Here is a 10834-nt window from a genome sequence, read left to right as displayed (position 1 = left end):
TCAGAGCCTGTGGCGTCTGAGTACCAGCTGGCCGAGGGGGAGGTTCTCGTTTCCTCTCTGTGGAGCTGCCGTAGGAAGGTACGACCGACCAAGGGACACTTCTCCATAAGTAATTTTCGGCTCGGTTTTATCGTCATGGGATTTGGGGGCATACCCCTGCCAGCGGCGGCTAGTCTGTCAGCAAGCTCGTTCCCTCTGATGCCGATGTGGCTTGGGACCCAATTGATGATAATTCTTCTACCCTGAGCAAGAATTCTCTGTGCCATTGTGAGAATCGTGGTCAGTAGGTAGATGTTGTCTGTGGGTGAGCTGTGCTGAAGACAGTCAATGGCTGCCCTGGAGTCTGTGTGTATGACCACGTGTCCTTCCCTTAGGGACGCGTGGCCTAGGGCTCCCATGATTGCAACTGCCTCTGCCTGTAGTGAGGAGGCGTTGTCTGTTACCCTCATGGATCGCGTGGCATCCCTAGCTGCAAAGCCGGCGCCTGCAGTGTGGCTCAAGGGATCGACCGATCCATCCGTGTAGTATGTTCTACTACCCGGAGGAGTGATGGCTGCAATGACCCTGTGGGCTTCTGCCTTTAGGCTAGGCATGGGGTATAGGCTCTTTTTCATTGATAGGTTCATTATGTTGAACTCTATCAGGCTCAGTGCCCACGGCGGGGCTTCGGCAAAGTCGGGGTGGGGGGAGTCCATGCCCTTAGCAAGAAGCTGTTCTTTAAGCTGATGGCGTATCAACACCCTGGCTGTATGAGACAGCCAGGAGTTGTTTGCAACGAGCTCGTTGTCTTGTTCGAGGCATCTGACTAATTTTTGTCTTAGGCTTGTGTTCCTGGGAGCCTGGATGACCTTTGACAGAAATTGTGTTGCCGTTAGATCGATTCGTGAGTCCAGGGGGAGAAGGTTTGCCTCCATCAGGAGGTTGAGGACCTTCGTCCACCTCGGGGCACCCAGAATGATCCTGGCAGCTTCATTTTGGACTGTTTCTAATTTGTCTGTGTGCTTTTTCTTTGCAGCAATTAGAGCGACTGAGGCATAGTCCACAATGGGCCGGACAGCATGTACATAGAATGATCTTAGTACTTTTTGTCTGGCCCCTATGCGTCTCCCAGTCATTGCTCTCATGACAGACCCAGTGAGTGCTGACAAGAAAGTGGTCGATCTCCATGGCTACAGTGCCTGGTATCGCTATATCATGTCCAGCAATGCTGGTTGGAGTGCTGATACTAGGAGCTAGAAATCCTCTCTCTGGGACCTAGCAAAGTCCCATAGAAGGAGGCTGGAATCAGCTCCCGAGCCATGGGGGCAGACAGACATCGATCACAGCTGGATACCGCATTAAAGTCGCCAAGAAGAATGTGAATGTCTCGCCGGGGACAATTGTCAGCCACGGATGTTAGTTTGGCATAGAATGCTTCTTTCACCTTCAGTTTGCAAACATAGGTAGAAGCGTACACAGCAATTAGTGATACAAAGCCAAAAGCATGCCATAATACATTCATCAACCGGTGTTACCTCAAATACCGAGGATTGATATCAGCTGGAGATGGCTATGGCTACACCCTAGAGACGATGACCATCCCCACGGCCCGGCCTGTAGGTGTACCCACTCATGCCGCTGGGTCTTCTTGCCTCAACTCCCAACCGCTTCGGTCCCCTCGATAGGGAACAAGGACCACAAAGACCAAAATTTCAAAACACCTATCAAGATAGCTCGCCTGAGGTTGAGCCTCGGTCGCACTGATTTGATGCCTCTTCTGCCACTTCCCGCCGATACTGCCTCAAAGAAAGGGGGTCGGCAGGCTGTGGGGCACAACGTTCGCCTGTGGGGTTCCCTTGGGCTTTGCCCCACAGGCGTCATACTGGGTTGGCGCCTGCCAGGCCACAGGCGGAAAGAGTAACTCTCGTTCCCAACATTTGCCCTCCCAATGAGACCCACAGCGCACCTCACTTGCTGGGTGAGAGGGACAGCACCCCTCCCCCAAGCATATCCATTCATTTCAGACGTTGCCAGTGAGTTTCCTGGGGGGAGGAGGACTGGCAAGGCCCATCTCCCCTGAGCCATACATTAACTCCAGGGTGGCTGAGGGGCAGGAGTTGGTACGGAGCACGGGCGTATCCATACGCCGGTGAGCCATGGCTCCATACCTCCTGCTACTCAGAGATCCCCTACAGTTTAGCCTGGGACTGCAAGGTGCCCAGTTTCCATGGGTGGGTACGAGGAGGCACTGCAGAAGTCTCGATGACAGAGAGGCTATTTACTGGAAGGTGGGCTTATGCAGAGCTGCTCCCTTTTTTGCACTAGGCTAGGCTGTGTATGCAAGAGAAGCAATACACATGTGCGTCTAAACTTACGTATGTATGCAGGGCATGTATACACGGTTATGTTTGTGAATGTATAGCTATATATATGCGTACAGTTAGGTGTAAGAATACAAGATGTTCCGTGGATGTACATGTGGGTATACATGTATATATACGTAGATAAGAATATTTGTGCGTATGTGTGTATATAGTCATATGTGTGTATATTTGTGTATATATATGCATGTGCGTGTTTGTGCATGTGTATGTATATGTATGTATATGTGTAGGTGTGTATATATGCATATATATATGTATATGTATATGTGTGTATATCTATGTGTATATATACACATATATAAATATTGGTAGGCATGTGTGCATATATATGCATGCATGTGCTTGTGTATGTATATGTGTGTATGATTGTATATATAAATATGTGTATATATATATGTGCATGTGCAGCCGTATACATATATATTTGGGTGAACACTAATGTGTACTCAAAAACGTATATGCGCATACATGTGTACATAAGCATATGTAAGGTTATATATATAAGTATGTACGTGTACAAGATATGTATGCATTTGTTCACATATATGTGAGTGCATTTACACATAAGTTTGCGCATATGATGTGCGCCAAATAATTACGCGAGATTTTGATGCCAAAATAGGTAAAAAGACCGTTGTGGAGAATCACGGAATAGGCACTAAGAATGAGGGGGGACAAATGCTAGTCGAGTTTGCGGAAGCTCGATCACTCAAAATCATGAATATATTCTTCGAAAAATGACCAGAGCGGAAGTGGACATGGAAGTCGCCATCGGGCATCAAAAACGAAATTGACTTCATAATTTCAAATGGGTGCGATATAGTAAAACTTGTGGAAGTTACGAATATAGTAAATGTCGGCAGTGGCCATAGAATGCTCAGAGGCCAAATACAAATTACAACTCAGAAGGGAAAAGAACAAACTCATACGAAAACCGCGGCAGAATTTAGCATCAATATCCATAACAAATATTCGCTTCTCAGCGGCGAAAATCTCAACATTGATCAAATCAACGAACAGTTCAATGACATAATAAAGGAAACTGCACTTAAAGTAGGCGGTAAGAACGTCAAGCAAAGCTTCAGCAAGCTCTCGGTAGAAACTAAACAGCTCATGCAAAAAAGGGCCATGAAGGTATCGTCAAACAGGGACAAAACAGAATTAGCTGAACTAATAAAACTTTAACTAAAAGGAAGAGAGATGTACAGAAATTCAATACTTAAATAATAAATGAAACAGTGATCTCAGGTGCCAAATTAAAACATCTAAGAGGAAGAGAAGGGAGATCAGGTCAGGCTGGAGAATCGGGCGGATTATGCGCAGGGTATGCATAGGGGAGAAGGCGGAGGATGTGGCAAGTGAGGAGACCATCGGCAGGAGAAAAGACGCTGTTCAAGTTGAAATTTGGCTGCAACTTTATCAAGGAGGATGCCACCAGCCTGCGGGCGTGGACATCAGCGAGAGGAAAGACAATTCGCGCCGCTGACCAGTCCATCTGATGCCCTGTGGCCCACTGATGGCAGAGGGCGTTGTTGGATGTATATATATATATATATATATATATATATATATATATATATATATATATATATATATATCCACACACACATATATGTGTGTATGTGTTTAGATAGATAGAAAGACATATTAATAGTATACACACGCACACGTCTCTCGTTAGAGTTCCTCATTTGGAATACCTGGAATATCACTTCTAAAATTGTTTTTTTTATGGGAATTAGAGATGTTCGATGCAGGCAAGAATGTTAAAATGTTAATGCATAGATTTTGAATAACGTTATAATTTCAATTGGTTACTCTGTAATCCAAAGTTATAATCCCGAACATGAAAAACTGGCCAGTTTTCACCAAGAGCTAAAACATCAACAGCTGTTCTACCCGTGTCTATTTTATAATTCCTAGCATTCGTTAAACGCTCAGTCATCACAAGACAAAGTGTCCTTGAATGTTGTCGCAGTAACAGTAGTCTGTGTCGAGAATATTTATGTGTCTCTTAGGCCTCGGCTTCGCGTGAAACCCTTACCTAGTTTGGTGTCCAGATTGCCCGGAGAGAACTCAGGGCCCATGATGATAAAGCGACAGATATACAGGGAATTTAGCAAGGGTATAAAGGAAATTAGTTAACAAAGTACTGTCGTTGAAACTGAAGACCAGGGGGGATAACAACGTGATTTAAGAAACGAGAGAGGGAAGTTGGGATCGTGAATTACAGTATATAAAACATGACGTTTTAAATGGTTAATGGTTAATGGTAAAGAGAAAGAAAAAACAAAAAAGTGCTAGGCATCAAAGGCCACATAGCACTATACGAAAGTATAGTAACGAAAATAGGAAAAAGAGAAGTTAATGTGTTAATGATCAAACGACGCGAGGATGCGATTAAAGGGCGATCCTATAATGTTATGGATTAAAGCCAAGGGTCTTGAGCGTTGACGATACTTTGCAGTAATGGGCGATTTGTGATTTCAAGTGGAGGGTAATGTATTCTGCAGAAAATTAAGAAGAGATATCAGTCTCCTTATGAAGTGTTCTTACGCACTGAAATCATCGACAGATAACAGGTTTACAAGTGCACTTGGCTCATAAGGGATGTTGAAATTTCCCAGTAAATGATAGTTAGGCTCTGGGTGATACGGTTGTTTCCTAAACCCCTACATGGCTTTCGGATCATAGTATAAGCCAATAAACCACATAGACGCACTCACGCATGCACACGCACGCACACGCACGCACAAGCACGCACACGCACGCACAAGCACGCACAAGCACGCACACACACACACACACACACACACACACACACACACACACAGACGCACGCTGATTTATGTATTAAATGAATCAGCGAATTCTTATATTCATATATAATATAAAAGTATAATAATAAAAAAAATATATGTTTATATTATATGTTTTGTATATATGTGCATATATATTATGTATATATATTTATGTATTATATATACATATATACACACACACACACATGTATATACATAATATATATTTATATAATATGATATACATATATCATATATATAAATATATATACATATATTTATATCATAAGTATATCATATATATACATATATATATGTGTATATATACATATATAATATATATATATATATATATATATATATATATATATATATGGTATATATTTAATATAATATAATATATATATATATATATATATATATATATATATATATATATATATATATATATATATATATATATGGGAGGTCGGTGAAGTGAGGATAGGTGGGGGAAAACAGAAGTAGCAAAGCGTGGACAGGACAACAGAATGTGTGGAACTGAAAGAGGGACATTACATACGGAACATAGGGGCGGATCAGAGCGTGATATCAGATAGGAGTGTGTTAGACGGGTGTGGCCAATACGTAAGCGGGCGAGAGCCGTCTCCCAACTAGGAGATTGATAGTTTACAGTATATAATTTATTTATTAGTGCGAAGACTTGACCAGAAAAATTGCCATCTGGTATAAAGGGAGGTCTTAAAATGGGGAATAATCCGTGGCTGGAATATATGAGAAACGGGGCTGTCGTGATATGGACATAACAGCAGAGCGTGCTAGAGTATCTTCCTGTTCATTACCGGGGATCCCAGCAAATTCTAAAAGTTTTATGGGGTGTTGACAGGTAGAACAACCAGTTCTGGATCTTAGAGACAGCGGGGTTGGTCAAGTGGATTGACTTTATGAGAGTTAATGAGTTACGGGAGTCATTAAAAATAGAGAAAGAGGAAGAAGGGAGTGAGTATGTGTTTTAAGGCAAAAAGGAGGGCGTACAGTTCTGTAGTAAGGACATTAGATTCAGTATGAGTTGGGATGGGTACTGCGAAACCAGTACTGGAGGTGAATTTGGAGCCATCTGTGTGAACATGAATACTGGAGGAATGAATGGAGACATAGTCAAGAAAATGGTTTAAAGTATAAGCCATGGAGGGACAGTACGGACAGAAAACGGAAGAGGCCGGAGATGGGGAGAGGGGAAATGGGAGAGGAGGGTATCCATACGAATGGAGAAAAGAATGTGTAAACGTGGAGAAGCAAAGATAGAATGCAGGGATCGTGGGATAGTTAGTTTGGTTAGGGAAAGTTGGTGGAATCGAGCATAACATCGGAGAGAGAGAAGGGTACGACGTCGAGAGAGAGAGAGAGAGATTGTATCAAGATGAATAAGGAAGGAGGTTGAGGCAGAGGAGTAGATATGGCATCCATAATCGAGAGTGGAGAGGATCAAGGTAACATGAAGATGGAAGAGAGTTTTACAATCTAAGTCCCAGGATATATGGAAAAGAGTTTGTAAGATTCGGAGGCGGCGGCGAGCTTTTTCTATGTAAAAGATTGGTCTCGCTAGGACAAGTTGGAGTAAAAAATAACGCCAAGGAAAAAAGGATGGAGAATGATTTGGAGGCAGAAAAGTGGAAGCCATGGTTAAAGGCCCAGGAAGATACTGATGATATTGCAGACTGAAGGAATTGGCGGAGATTTGGTATGAATGTGCCAGAGGTGTAGATGGTTAAAACGTCAACATAAAGTGATTTCGGAGGAAGAAAAGGGAGTATTATAGGATTCAGCAGAGGATAGGGTGTAGATGATGGGGGGGGGGGGGGTGTTTCTTGATGATCTTAATAGAAGGGAAGTGTGGAGAAAGGTGAGAACCACTACTGACCTGGCTGAAATAGTCACCTAGTTCATTAGCGACTTGGATCAGAGATGAGAGAATCTCGAATATGGAGGACGGGGGCTGGATAGGGGGGGATGTTAGCCTGATAATTAATGGATCCGGTGCCAAACAGTTGAGATAAATGTAGATGTAATTGAGGAAACATAATTTCGCCAATTTGTTTTACTGTTCCGGATTGTACGTCGAAGACAGGTGGATGCTCTTTTAAAGGAGATAAGGGCTGATAGTTGATTAGGGGTGCCTCGTTTGTAGTCTCCCATTTTAAGCGAAACGCTTTAGTGCAATCGGAATTCCACCATGGAACACATTTGAAGGTATAAAGTCTTGAGGTTCAAGGAATGGCTGTATAGGCAGCTATTAGGACTGTAGTTGTGAAACATTGCATCATATCTTAAATGGACGAGAATGGGGATGGAGGGGTAGGAATAGCAGAGAGTGAAGTGAAAGTACGCCAGTCGGCTCTATCAAAGAACCAGCGTGAGGAGTTAGGAAGTGGTACATATGAAGTAGGAGAAAGGAGAACTGGAAAGTCACATAGGGAAAGTGGTCTAGAACTGACCAATGGAAATCTAAATGAAGAGAAGGGGAGCATAGAGAGAAGTCAATAAGGATGTCTGATAGGTTGGGAGGTCGGTGAAGGGAGGATAGGTGGGGGAAAGCAGAGGTACCGGCTGCATCAAAACATGGGCATGATAATAGAATATGTGGAATTGAAAGAGGGACATTACATAGGGAACATAGGGATGGATCAGGGTGTGACATCAGATAGGAGTGTGTTAGACGGGTGTGGCCAATGCGTAACCGGGCGAAAGCCGTCTCCCAATGTCTGTTCCGATGAAATGGAGCTGACCAGGAGATTGATAGTTTTACAGTATGTAATTTATTAGTGCGGAGACTTGACGAGAAAGATTGCCATCGATTATACAAGAAGGTCTTGAAGGGTGGGTAATAATCCGTGGCTGGTATACGTGAGAAACGTGGTTGGTATGATGTGGATATAGCGGCGTAGCATGCTAGAGTATCTGCCTGTTCATTGCCGGGGATTCCGACATGGCTGGGCACCCAGCAGAATTTGATTATTTTATGGCGTGTGGACAGGTAGAAAAACCAGTTCTAGATCTTACAAACAAGGGGGTTGGTCGAGTGTACTGACTTTATGAGAGTTAGTGAATTACGGGAGTCAGTAAAAATTGTAAAAGAGGAAGAGGGGAGTGACTATACGTGTTTTAAGGCAAAAAGGAGTGCATAAAGTTCTGTAGTAAGGACACTGGATTTAGGAGGGAGGGGGTATTTAAAAGTATGAGTTGGGAAGGTTACTGCAAAACCAGCACCGGAGGTGGATTTGGAGCCATTAGTGTAAACATAAATACTGGAGGAATGAGTGGAGACATGGTCAAGGAAATGGGTGAGAAGGACAGCAGGAGGAATATTTGATTTTGGTGGGTCAGGGAAAACAGAGGAGCAAATACGGGGGTGAGGTATAAGCCATGGAGGGACAGAATGCACAGAGAACGCGAGAGATCGGAGATGGAGAAAAAGGGAATGGGAAAGGAGGGTATCCATGCGAATGGAGAAAGGAGTAGGTAAACGTGGAGAAGAAACAAAGGTAGGAAGTAGGGATCGTGGGATAGTTAGTTTAGTGAGTGGAATCGAGCATAACATCGGAGAGAGAGAAGGGTATGGCGTCGAGAGAGAGATTGTATGTCTGATTCAGTGTGGAGAGGAGCGGAAGGCACCTAGGGTTAAGTGAAGACAGTGATGGATTGTATCAAAATGGGCAAGGAGAGAAGTTGAGGCAGAAGAGTAGATATGGTATCCATAATCGAGAGTGGAGAGGATCAAGGTAACATGAAGATGAAGGAGAGTTTTGTGATCTGAGCCCCAGGATATATGGGATAGGGTTTGTAAGATTTGGAGACGGCGGCGGGCTTTTATTTTATTGTAAAGGATATGGTCTCACCAGGACAGTTTGGAGTAAAAAATGACGCCTAGAAATTTGCCAGAGGAAAGGTATTGGAGTGGAGTGCCATATAAGAGTGGAAGTTGAAGACCTATACATGTGCGAGAGAAAAGGATGGAGAAAGATTTGGAGGTTGAAACGCGGAAGCCATGGTTTGTGGTCCAGGAAGATGCTGATGGTATTGCAGACTGAAGAAATTGGCAGAGATTTGGTATGGATGTGCAAGAGACATAGATGGTTAAATCATCGACATATAGTGATGACCGGGCTCTTGATGGTATAACTGAGACAATGTAATTTAAAGCAAGAAGGAATAAAGTGGTACTGAGCACACTGCCTTGTGGGACGCCTTCAATTTGAGGAAAGAAGGATGATGTGGCAGAGGCAATTTTAACCTGGAAAGTGCGTTGGGAGACTTTATAAAGACACCCATGTTTCCACATATGCCTAGAGAGGACAATTGTTGGAGAATATGGTACCGCCATGTAGTATCACATGCTTTTTCTAGGTCAAAGATTATAGCTAGTACGGATTCATGGCGTGCAAATGCAGATGTAATATATGTCTCAATATGAGCATGGGGGTCAGCGGAAGTCAACCATTCGCTCTAGTAGTTTGCACAAGCAACTAGTTAGTGCGATGGGGCGATAGTCTTGAGGGAGATTACCCGATTTATTGGGTTTCAGGAAGGGGAATAAGAAGGAAAATTTCCTGATGTCCATATGTGGTTGTAAATTGTTAATAGGAAGGATAAGGAGGAAGATGGGTGTTGTTCTAGCATACGGTAGTGGATACCGTTAGGGCCTTCACGAGTGTTGCGACACGACTTCAGAGGAAGAAAAATGAGCATTATAGGACTCAGCGGAGGATAGGGTGAAGATAATGGGGGTACGTTCTCTGGTGGTCTTAATAGAAGAGAAGTGTGGAGAAAGGTGAGAACCACTACTGACCTGGCTGAAATAGCCACCCAGTTCATTAGCGACTTCGCGAGGATCAGAGATGAAGGTATTTCGAATATGGAGGACGGGACCTGGATGGGGGGATGTTTGCCAGATAGTTTATGGATCAGGCGCCAAACATTTGAGATAGATGTAGAGGATGTAATTGAGGAAACATAATTTCGCCGGCTATTTGTTTTACTATTCCGGATTGTACGACGAAGACAGGCGGATAATTAATTAGGGGTACTTCGTTTGTAGTGGTAGCTATTCTAGGCTGCACGTTTTAAGTGAAGCACTTTAGTACAATCAGAATTCCACCATGGAACACATTTGGAGGTATAGGGTCTTGAGGTTCGAGGAATAGCTGTATGGGCAGCTCTTAGGACTGTAGTTGTGAAACATTGTATCATGTCTGAAATGGATGAGAGGGAGGATGGAGAGATATGAATAGCAGAGAGTGAAGTGAAAATACGTCAGTCGGCTCTATCAGAGCACTAACGTGGGGAGTTAGGAAGTGGTACATATGAAGTAGGAGAAAGGAGAACTGGAAAGTGGTCACTATAGGGAAAGTGGTCTAGAACTGACCAATGGAAATCTAAATGAAGAGAAGGGGAACATAGAGAGAGGTCAATGCATGAAAAAGATTGCGTGCGTGTATCAAAGTGTGTGGGGCGATCTGAATTAAGAATAATGTCAGCTGTGGAGAGAAAGCGCTCTAGGGATCGGCCACGGGAGTTGGTGATAGAATCACCCCAAAGAGTGTGGCGGCAGTTATAATCACCATCTATGAGGAAATGTGTTTGGAGTTGGGAAATTAGATTTTCAAAAGCAAC

This window comes from Penaeus chinensis, chromosome 33 (assembly GCF_019202785.1).
Source record: "Penaeus chinensis breed Huanghai No. 1 chromosome 33, ASM1920278v2, whole genome shotgun sequence".
NCBI classification, from domain to species: Eukaryota; Metazoa; Arthropoda; class Malacostraca; order Decapoda; family Penaeidae; genus Penaeus; species Penaeus chinensis.
The sequence above is the reverse complement of the archived record's forward strand: the minus strand, read 5'-3'. Positions refer to the sequence as shown.